The sequence below is a fragment of the Phocoena phocoena genome, chromosome 3 (genome assembly GCF_963924675.1).
Source record: "Phocoena phocoena chromosome 3, mPhoPho1.1, whole genome shotgun sequence".
NCBI lineage: Eukaryota > Metazoa > Chordata > Mammalia > Artiodactyla > Phocoenidae > Phocoena > Phocoena phocoena.
In genome coordinates, this window is record NC_089221.1 from 113,822,541 (window position 1) to 113,834,226 (window position 11,686).

Below are 11,686 nucleotides of genomic sequence, written 5' to 3' on the forward strand. Positions count from 1 at the left end.
GACTCCCTTGCTCCAGTGTCCTCAGTGGCTTCCCATTGCCCTCTAGGTTATGTTTCGGTCCTCAACAGCCTTGTTCTCACCAGCATCTTAAACATACCATCCCCACTCTCGCCTCCGGGTCTTTGTGCATGCCGCCCTTGCCTGACACCCTCTTCTCAGGCCTTCCTCTTGTTTTTGGCCTCACCAACTCCTCTTCGTTGTCCAAGCCTTGGTGTAGAGGTCTCCTCCTCCAGGAAGCCTGCCCTGATGTCTCAGCCAGGAGGATGTGTGCCTGCTGTAGGCTCTGCTGTGTCCCTACCACATGCCCTTGCATTATAACTGCCTGCCAACTTTCCTCACTCCCCAGCCAGCACGAAGGTCCCAGGAGAGCTGTAACTGTGTTTTCACCTCTGTATCACTAGTGCTTCTCACGAAGCCTGGCACACAAATGGCCACTCAGAAACACCGTTGAGTAGACGGATGATCAACTTCCAATATCCCCTCAATTCCTCCCCTTCTTTTCCTCCCCTGTTTCTCCTTCTCTAGCCCCAAACTAGTTGTGTGCGGAGCTCAGAAGACAAAGTGGGATGAGTCACTGAATTTTCTAGAAGACAAGAGACCATTTTGCTTCAGTCGTGGTGACTGCAAATTCTCTCAGAAAGGATTGTCTTCATTAGGAAGGTCTAGCCAACCTCCCTGTTGACTACCCTGGGGCATCAGAGTCTGGCTAGGATGCATGGATGGGACCAGACCCTAGAGCCAAGGGAAGGGCAGGATGGATCAGGCTCATGAGAATGAGCCCAGGCCCAGCCCTGGACGCTGGCTTTAAATCACATGCTTGAGCTTTTCACTAAAGCACCTATAGCCACAGCTTTCTGGCGTTTTGCCTTCTCTTACTAAAGGAAAAGGGCAGCAACACATTTTGCATAATTAAATATCCTGGGTAAAGAGTCACTGAACTTGGGTTATGTCCAAGACAGGGAAGAGAAGTCTGGTTCTTAAAGCTGTGCTCAGATACTGGCCACATCCCCCTTTTAACAGATGAAAGTGACTTTAAAACAATCCTATCATAAAATCAATGCATTTTTACTGTAGGAAAAAATAGAAAATACAAATAAACAGAAAGAACAAAATAAAAATACCTGTAATCTCATGACCTTGTTAATATTCTTCCAACATTTTTTATCCCCCAAGTGGGATCCAACTTTACTCAGTATTTTATAACTCACTCCTCCCATTTGCTAGTTCAGGACCATTTTTCCATGTCATTAAATCTTCAGCCGCAAAGCGGGTTTAATGCCAAGGCTTCACAGATCCCAGAGTCACTGGACGCTTGCCTGAGCCATGGCACCCTGCCACTTGTGGCCACCCTGGTGATTGGCTGCTTCAGGAGGGAAGAAGGCGTTGCTAGCAAGCCCCATCCTGACTGTCCTGGATTTGACCTTTCAGAGCAGTGCCCCAACTGGAAGCTGTTCCTTCCGAAAGCGCTCTGATAGGACAAGGGGCACAGTTGTCTGTGTGCCTTTTCTTTGCTGGGGTGGCAAGGGGGCTGGTGCCACTCAGGTGGAGGAGGGCGTTCCCAGTGACTCTTCCGGAGCCTTGTCTTGAACGAGCCTCACCCAAGGAGTTCAACTTCCTCCTCTAATCCAAGAACACCAAAGCCCTTTAATGAGTCCTGGATCTGAATTTATCAAGTCACGCTGAGGTCTCGGGCAGGTCATGCCCCAGGCAGCAGTAAAACCCACTCTTTGAAGACAAGGCAGCCAGTGTCCGCCTCGTAACCTAGACTGAGGACAGAGTGGGATGAGGTAGTTAGAGAATTAGGGAGCCTAAAAAGTGGTGGGACGCTGTCTATCTCGATTCCTGGGCACAGGTGGTGGGAACGACGTGGAATTGTTTCCAGGTGCCTACAGGGAATAGAGTCAAGCCCCAAACAGCTCCAGCCCCCTTCCAACTACCGTATACAGAGCCCTCCCCCCGCCCCCCCCCCGCCCCCGGCTCCCACGAAGTCCTGGGAAGGAAGAGCACTTCCCTCTTACTCATCCACTCAGTTATCTCGCTCCCAGATCACACATATGAGTGACCCAAGGATCATTTGAAACCCAGTAAATACCGCACAAGGTGGTGGTTTTGTGATGTGGTTAGTTTTGTCTGTTCACATGGAGAAATCAGTATCAGACTGTACGAGGAAGATGACCTTTGGTGGTAGAAGTGGGGTCCCAACCACTGCTCAGTGGTCAGCGCTTGTGAATCCAAGCACTGACCTGAATTCTCAGGTCCGAGGCCTGTGAATCCAACTGCACCATCCCTACCGGCCCGCCAGCATCCCCTGCCCCCAGAACTTTCCTGGAATGATGCTGGTCCGCCCTCTGCTGTGATATTCAAACTTTATTGGCCCACTTTCAACTTCAGGAAAATTCATTTTTCAAGGCAGGAAGATACATGTTTCCCTACAATATCTTTTATCGAACTTTTACAGATAACCCCGGACAACCTCATAGCCTTTCCCCAGTCTGTTCTCATGGCGATACTTTGCCCAGTGTTGCTTCGCTAAAACAGTTTTCAGATGGATTGACTCCTGGATCTCGCTGACTGATAACCCCAGTTAGATGAAAGTCTTACCTTTCCACTTTCTTCCCAGAGCCAGCATCACCTGACCAGGGCCTCATTCTGCTACAGCTGATACTGATGGCGGCATCTCTAGAACCTGCGGCAGCGAATTTACTGAAGAGAAAGAACGCCTCCCCGCCGACCCTCAGCCAACCACCGATCTCACCTCCGGAATCCCTGCTTTCCCAGTTGCAAGCACTCTTCCTCACCTCTGGGCTGGGGCCGCTGAGCTGCTGGCTTGGAAGGACCTTTGATTCATGACCATCTATTGCAGATCCTCACTGGCACCTGATATCAAGCAGGATCAAATAGACCCTGCCCCCAAGACTGCTGTAAACTCACTGGGAATTCACAGAGGAGCTGGAGTTGTCTCGAAGCTCCCAAATAAAAACATTTCTGTATCAGATGCTTCCGCCTGGCTTCCAGGAGACTGACCACCCTCATTCTTCCCTCTGCTTAGACCCCTGTGGATGTCACCGGCCCAGAGAGGAGCCCGCTCGACACAGGTGAGGAGAGGAACTCAGATGGCGAGCTCGCTTCTTTTTCCCCAGCTGCCTCAGGTGGGCAGGGCGGCAGGGAAGCCTTGTAGCAGGTTTCTCTTCCCCGGACAGTGACATGCGCGGCTGCAACATCTCCGGGATGGTGGCATTGAGCGCAGGTCGGGTGGGCGTTCTCTGGGCCTTATTTTCACATGGAGGACAAAACAGAACAAAATGAACTCTTTGTCTACAGTCTGATTTCCATTATGATGTCATTAATCTAAATTTTACTTCTCCCTGGGACCACGTGGGGAGGCCGCTGCTCTTTTGCTGTTATGTGTCCATGATGTCACTGCCACTTCCACGCCCCCAAGAGCGTCCCTAATCAGTCATACAGCCCCTTCCTCGTGAGCTGAATGCAGCTCCCGAATCCTTCTCAACACAGCGTCCTGGGAAGCCGCCACCAGCCAGCATGATGCATCTATTCCTGGCTTAAATCCTGGTGGGGAAAATATCCTTAGATTCCCCCACCACTACCTCTTTTTTCCCCCTTGAAAGGGTCTTCCTTGATTTTTCCACTGTCTCCCATCCCCCTTGAGTGATTTGGAGAATGTCTCTGAAAATCCCCTCTCCCAGCGGACCCAGCACCAACACAAAGCATGGCTCTGGCACCGAGTTGAAAGTGTTCAGTCTCCTCAGCTTATGCTGTTACTGTAGCAAAGGGTTCCCTGCTTGAAATAAAACCCTCAATATGGTCTCCTTGATTTTTCTCCTTTACTATCCCTGGCACTGCGTGGTCCCCGGGCAGCTCTGTAGGCTGTGGTTTAAACTCTTCACCCCGCTAGCAGCAGGATGTTTGCTCATTCCTTCGGTCATCAAACATTTTTGAGCATTTACTACATGCAGACGCTGTCCTTGATGTTGGGGACAGCCGTGAAGGGCCCCTGTGGTACTTCCATTCTGGCGTATTAGAGACGGTTCTGTTTACATGAGAGATGGGTCTGCATGCATCGCTGGGCCCGGCGGGCACTATGGATGCTGGTGAAGAGAGGCTGACTAGCATCTGGTTCATTCCCGGGGGAACCTGAGATGTTTTGTATAGCACAACCCAGAACATGTTTCTTAAGTCCTCCTCAGCTAGACCATTTCCTGGCGCTGCTGCTGGTGGCCAGTTTGTTCAGAAGAGTGTTGTGTTCACGAGGCCAGGTGGGGTCTTCTGCTGGGTGCTCCTGATGAGCTGAGATCCACAACAACCTTCTGCAGGTGTCAGAACCTGTCCCAGTTTCTTTTGATCATCTTGGCTCCTCTGCGTGATTTAAGGAGGTAAGTTAACATGGAAATATGATGCTGGCCGTATATTAAGTGCAAAAATGAAGTGGAAGGGTAAAATGTGTGATGTTACTCCTTTAAAAATATACATGTTGGGGCTTCCCTGGTGGCACAGTGGTTAAGAATCTGCCTGCCAATGCAGGGGACACGGGTTCGAGCCCTGGCCCGGGAAGACCCCACATGCTGCGGAGCAACTAAACCTGTGCGCCACAACTACTGAGCCTGCGTGCCACAACTACTGAGCCCGTGAGCCACAACTACTGAAGCCCGCATGCCTAGAGCCCATGCTCTGCAACAAGAGAAGGCACCGTGAAGCCCACACACTGCAACGAAGTGTAGCCCCCTCTTGCCACAACTAAAGAAAGCCCGCGCACAGCAACACAACACAGCCAAAAATAAAAATAAATTAATTTTTAAAATATATATATGTTATATAAATATATTCTAATTATGCATAATTATATAGATATTGAAAAGAATCTGGAAGGATACACACCAAACTTAATAGTGGCTATTTTGGGGATATGGAATTGGGGGAAGGCTTTGAATTTCTACTTTGATGATGATGGTGATTTCTCTGTGCACCACTATAGTGTTTCAATCTTTTATAGTGAGCATATATTGATTTTATAATTTTTAAAAATAAAGCCACATCTATTTGCAGAGCTGGGTTCCATGCTGGGCGCTTATTTCTCGGGTTCCCGCTGGCTCATCTGCACAGGCCAACTTCAGGCTCTAAGTAACAGCCCTTCCTCTGCCTGCCCTGCCCACCCCCGTGCCAGTTATACACAGCCTGCAGCATACTTTCTGCACACACACACACACACACACACACACACACACACAACACCACCTGTACAGCAAAAGGATGGGCCTCAACCTTAATGAAGGCACTCGACCCCAACCCAGACAAACCTCATGTGTAGCCAGTACTGGGAGGGGTCAACCAGCAATGGCCCCACTTCCTGTTAGATTCTCCTGGAGGAGGTAATCTTGTGGAATCATTGGGACCAACAGTTTGGGGGTTTTCCTTAGTCCACACGTCATACACTCAACCCAGAAGATGTGTGTTGCATCTGACTCTGTACCTTGTGCTAGGCATGCTGGGTGACCATGGCAGGGATCCTGCCCTCGGGAACCTTAGTACAGGCTGATCTGTGTCATCTTCAGGAATATGTTTACAAATGGAATTCCATTTTTTTCCTTTTTTTTTTGGCTGAGTCCTGCGGCATGTGGGATCTTAGTTCCCCGACCAGGAATCGAACCTGTGCCCCCTGCGTTGGGACTGCAGAGTCTTAACCACTGGACAGCCAGGGAAGTCCCAGAATTCCATTTTTCAGAGAGGCTGAAGACAGAACAGAATTTCACGCTAAGCACCAGGTTTGGTGCCTGTATCCTGGTCTTGAAGAACTTCAGACTTGCCCTTTTGCCTTTCTGGGGATGGCAAAAAGAATACCAATAACCATTATTCTATAGCAGAGGCTCTCCACAGCAGTCCTTTCACTCTGTAAAATTACGGAGGGCTGCAAGGAATTTTTGTTTATGTAGATTATAACATTTACAGAAATTAAAACAGAATTTTTACAATGTTGTGTTAGTTTCAGGTGTACAGCAAAGTGAATCAGTTATACGAACACATATATCTACTCTTTTCGATTCTTTTTCCATATAGATCATTACAGAGTATTGAGGTCCCTGTGCTATACAGTAGGTCCTTATTAGTTATCAATTTTATATATAGTAGTGTGTAGATGTCAATCCCTATCTCCCAATTTATTCCTCCCCCCCCTTCCCCCCGGTAACCATAAGTTTGTTTTCTACATCTGTAACTCTATTTCTCTTTTGTAAATAAGTTCATTTGTACTATTTTTTTAGATTCCACATATAAGTGATATCTTATGATATTTGTCTTTCTCTGTCTGACTTATCAGTACTTCACTCAGTATGACAATCTCTAAGTCCATCCATGTTGCTGCAGATGGCATTATTTCGTTCTTTTTTGTGGCTGAGTAATATTCCAGTGTATGTATGTACCACATCTTCTTTATGCACTCCTCTGTCAATGGACATTTAGATTGCTTCCATGTCTTGGCTACTGTAAACAGCACTGCAGTTGGGATGCATGTATCCTTTTAAACCATGTTTTTTTTCCAGATATATTCCCAGAAATGGGATTACTGGATCATATGGTAGCTCTATTTTTAGTTTTTTAAGGAACCTCCATGCTGTTCTCCATAGTGGTTGTACCAATTTACATTCCCACCAACGATGCAGGAGGGTCCCCTTTTCTCCACACCCTCTCCAGCATTTATTGTTTGTAGACTTTTTGATGATGGCCACTCTGACTGGTGTGAGGTGATACCTCATTGTAGTTTTGATTTGCATTTCTCTGATAATTAGTGATGTTGAGCCTCTTTTAGCCATCTGTAAAAACTGAGAATTTTTAAAGTATAATAAGCCCATTACATTTTAGCACACATATTTTAATGAAAACAGTTATTCTTTCCAAACAAAAATAAATAATGAGAAAAGTTGCACTGTTTTACAGTTTTGCAAATCTCCTAATGTCTGGCTTAAGCAGAGGACAGTTGGATTCCCATATTTGCTTCTGCTTTCGGTCGGCTGCGATATCCCTTGCCATGTAGTTTTCTGAAAACTCCATTGTTAGCTTGTAATAATGTGAGGGTAAAAAAGGCAGATAATGTCTTGGTGTCATATGAAAATAGTTTTGAGCACGGGTCTCCCTTTGAGAACTCCTGCTCTACAAAACAAAACCAGTCACCCAAAAGCGCTCTCGGCTGATGAACTGTAGAATAGCCACTAGGTGGCAGCAGAGGTCAACTAAATGCACCGCAGGTCGGGGCTTCTGTTACCTAGTGACATTGGTTTCAGTGGTTAGAGCATCTGGGCCCCATGACACTTCTCTTCCTGTTTTTTTGGGTCTCATCATCTTCGTTGTTGTCATTGTTCTTTTACTTCTCTGTGGTGGAACTAACTTCAGACCAGGGAGATCTTGCCTTGGATTCCAGCTCCGGGTCTGTAATCAGCTACCTGCATGAACTTGGCAAGATTTGGCCCTCCTGGACCTCAGTTTCCTCATCTGTAAAGTGGCCACACTGGGTGGACCTCCCTTACCTATCTTCCAGGGATTCAGTAAGACTCTATTGCTAAAGTGGTTTTCTAAACTGTGAAGTGCTAAACATAGGGGTCAGAGGAACGTGGTGGAGGTTGGGTACTCTGTGATTTTTCCTGTTTCAGTTTCAGGCTGTCTTCCTCTCTCTGAGTCTGGGTTGTTGGCATTTTTCATGGGGTGACACAAAGTGGCTGCATCAGTGGTCCCTGAGCCTTGTCTCTGCCTCTAAAACTCTGACTTCTACAGATGCTTGGCTCCTGGGCCTCTGGACCCCCAAGTAGACCTCCGATATGCATGCTTGGGGGCGGGTGGATACAGATGCTGATGTGACCTTTCTGATGCCCAGGATATCTGTCGAGCCATTGATTCAAGTCCTCCAGGGTTCTGACTCCCAGTGCCTCTCTCTGACAGGCTGATATCAATGAAGTTTCCAGGAAACATTTGGTCAAGCAGAGAAGTCCAACCCGTGAGCACCTGGGAGCCAGAAAAACCATCCAGAGAATGTCTGCTTTTTCCGGCTGCTGGTGGAGAGTGGGGAGAAGCCAGCGTGCTCTGGGCCCAGTCACCCTCACCAGTCACAGCACCCACCCCTAACTGCCTTGTGCCAGGTGTCGCTCCCCTCCACACCTGTAGATTATGAAGACACCACTGTGTCTTACTCACCGCTGTGGCAAGCCCAGCACCTGGCACTCCTTGCGTGCTTTACTGGTGTTTGTTGATTGACTTGGCCACATCCTCAGGTGTACAAAAAATAAAAGAAGCTTGCTTTTTTTTTTTTTTAATTTAGTTTTTCTCAAGCTTCCATTCTACCTGGTGGCAGAAAAAGTAATTTTGCCATTTCAGATGTAAAACTCAGAAATTCCAAGTTAAATACAGCCAGTTCAGGATTTTCTCCTTCTTCTCCCTCTCCTGGGGTGACTTTAGATTCTCAGGGTTTGGGGTACAGGGAGAGGCTTCTTGCTCTTGAGAGATGCTCCATCCTATGCTAGCATTCTTCCTGTCTAGTCCTGGGGCATGGCCTTCCCTCCATGGTGGCTTCTGTGGAAGCATCTTCATTCCCATCTGGTCCTGGCCATATGGTTCCTGCCTGCCATATCTGCCAACCCCGAGGCCCCTCTGGCCTTACCATGCTCCATGACACATCCATGCCCCTCTCTGTCCTATGGGAAAAGCCTTGCCTTCCACACTGGAACTACTCAAGGGCCTGCATCAAGCCCACCTTCCTGGGGCTCCCTATGCCACACCATGTAATGGGAGGCAGGAGACAATTTCTTTTCCGATTGTCATCTCCCAGGGTACACAGGACATGTGGCTCAGGAGCCCTCCCTTCTCAGGTCCTCAAGCCTCCCTGGAGTTCTGCCACCACCACTCCAAGCTCGGCTGGGGGAGAAGCACTCACCAGTGTCTGCTATCATCTTCTCTAACTTCTCTTCCACGGTCCATACAATATTACTTCCTCCCCCTAGAGCTAGGAGCTCTACCTTTGGAAATTCAAAAGCCAAGAATTAACATCTATATTAATAAGTAAAGGACAGTCACCTCAGTCGATGCAGAAAAAGCATTTGACAAACTCCAGTACTTGTTCATGATAAAAACACTCAATGAACTGAGAACAGAAGAGAGCTTCCTCAGCCTGATACAGGGCATCTACAAAAAGTCCACAGCCAACATCAAACTTATAGTGAAAGGACAGGTGCTTTCCTACTAAGATCAGGAACAAGACTCTGACCACTTCTATCCAACATTGCACTGGATGTTGTAGCCAAGGTAATTAGGCAAGAAAATGAAATATAAGGCATCCACATTGGAAAGGAGAGTTAAGCTACTTCTATTTACAGATGATATGATCTGGTATATAGAAAATCCTAAGGAATCCACTAAAACCTATTAGAACAAATAAACAAGTTCAGCAAGGTTTCAGGATATAAGATCAACCTACAAAAATCAATTGTATTTCTATATCTTAGCAATGAACATACCAGAAATGAAATTAAGAAAACAATTCTGTTTACAATAGTATTTGAATAATGAAATCTTTAGGCACATTTTAATAAAAGTACAGGGTTTTTTCACTAAAAACTACAAAACCTTACTGAAACAAATTTTAAAAGATCTAAATAAATAGAAAGATACTCTATGTCATGGATCAGAAAACTAAATATTGTTAAGATAGCAGTACTTCCCAAATTGACATACAGATTTAATGCAATCTCTCTCAAAATCCCAGATAGCTTTAAAAAAAAAACAAACAAGCAAAACTGAAACGCTAATCTTAAAACTCATATGGAAATGCAAAGGACCCAGAGTAGCCAAAACAATTATGATATGGAAGAGTCAAGTTGGAGGACTCACTCTTGCCTATGACAAGGTTGCAGTGATCAAGATAGTGTGGTGCTGGCATAAGGATAGACTCGTACAGCAACGGGATAAAATTGAGAGTCCAGAAATAAACCCTTATATTCATGGTCAATTGGTTTTTGATGTGGGTGCCAAGATAATTCAATGGAGAAAGAATAGCCTTTTCAACAAATGGTGTTGGGACAACTGAGTATCCACATGCCAGAAGAGTGAAGTTGGAACCTTATCTCACACCATATATGAAAATTAACCCAAGATGGATCATAGACCTAGATGTAAGAGGTAAAACTATGAAACTCATAGAAGAAAACAAACAAATAAATCTTGTGACCTTGGGTTAGGCAAAGATTTCTTAAAATACCAAAAGTGTAAGTGACAAAATAGAAAATAGACAAATTGGATGATAACTTAAAACTTCTGTGCTACCAATATCATGAAGAAAAGGAAAAAGACAACCCACAAAATGGGAGAAAATATTTACAAATCTTATAGCAAATAAGGGGCTTTTATCCAGAAGTACAAAGAACTCTTACAACTCAACTATAAAAAGACAAATAACTGAATTTAAAAATGGACAAAGGCAGGACAGACAGCAGAAGCAAGAAGAACTACAATCCTGTAGCCTGTTGAACAAAAACCACATTCACAGAAAGAGAGACAAGATGAAAAGGCAGAGGGCTATGTACCAGATGAAGGAACAAGATAAAACCCCAGAAAAACAACTAAATGAAGTGGAGATAGGCAACCTTCCAGAAAAAGAATTCAGAATAATGATAGTGAAGATGATCCAGGACCTTGGAAAAATAATGGAGGCAAAGATCGAGAAGATGCAAGAAATGTTTAACAAAGACCTAGAAGAATTAAAGAACAAACAAACAGGGCTTCCCTGGTGGCACAGTGGTTAGGAGTCCACCTGCCGACACGGGGGACGTGGGTCCATGCCCCGGTCCGGGAGGATCCCGCATGCCATGGAGTGGCTGGGCCCGTGAGCCATGGCCTCTGGGCCTGCACGTCTGAGCCTGTGCTCCGCGGTGGGAAAGGCCACAGCAGTGAGAGGCCCACATACCGCAAGAAAAATAAAATAAAAAGAACAAACAAACGGAGATGAACAATACAATAACTGAAATGAAAACTGCACTAGAAGGAATCAATAGCAGAATAACTGAGGCAGAAGAACGGATAAGTGACCTGGAAGACAGAATGGTGGAATTCACTGCTGCAGTACAGAATAAAGAAAAAAGAATGAAAAGAAATGAAGACAGCCTAAGAGACCTCTGGGACAACATTAAATGCAGCAACATTCGCATTATAGGGGTCCCAGAAGGAGAACAGAGAGAGAAAGGACCCAAGAAAATATTTGAAGAGATTATAGTCGAAAACTTCCCTAACATGGGAAAGGAAATAGCCACCAAAGTCCAGGAAGCACAGAGACTCCCATACAGGATTACCCCAAGGAGAAACATACCGAGACACATAGTAATCAAATTGGCAAAAATTAAAGAAAAATTATTAAAAGTAGCAAGGGAAAAACGACAAATAACATACAAAGGAACTCCCATAAGGTTAACAGCTGATTTCTCAACAGAAACTCTACAAGCCAGAAGGGAGTGGCATGATATACTTAAAGTGATGAAAGGGAAGAGCCTACAACCAAGATTACTCTACCTGGCAAGGATCTCATTCAGATTCGATGGAGAAATCAAAAGCTTTACAGAAAAGCAAAAGCTAAGAGAATTCAGCACCACCAAACCAGCTCTACAACAAATGCTAAAGGAACTTCTCTAAGTGGGAAACACAA

The 11,686-nt window shown here is 45.7% G+C and overlaps 1 protein-coding gene across 1 annotated transcript in view; it reads left to right on the forward strand.

The window, feature by feature from the left end:
• SLC25A48 (solute carrier family 25 member 48) overlaps positions 1–2,990 on the forward strand; it is a 42,420-nt gene extending 39,430 nt beyond the window's left edge. The window contains exon 8 of the mRNA XM_065875066.1: positions 2,621–2,990. The gene's annotated coding sequence lies outside the window, so the exon portion shown is untranslated. The remainder of the gene's footprint in view (positions 1–2,620) is intronic.
• Positions 2,991–11,686: the final 8,696 nt, after the last annotated feature.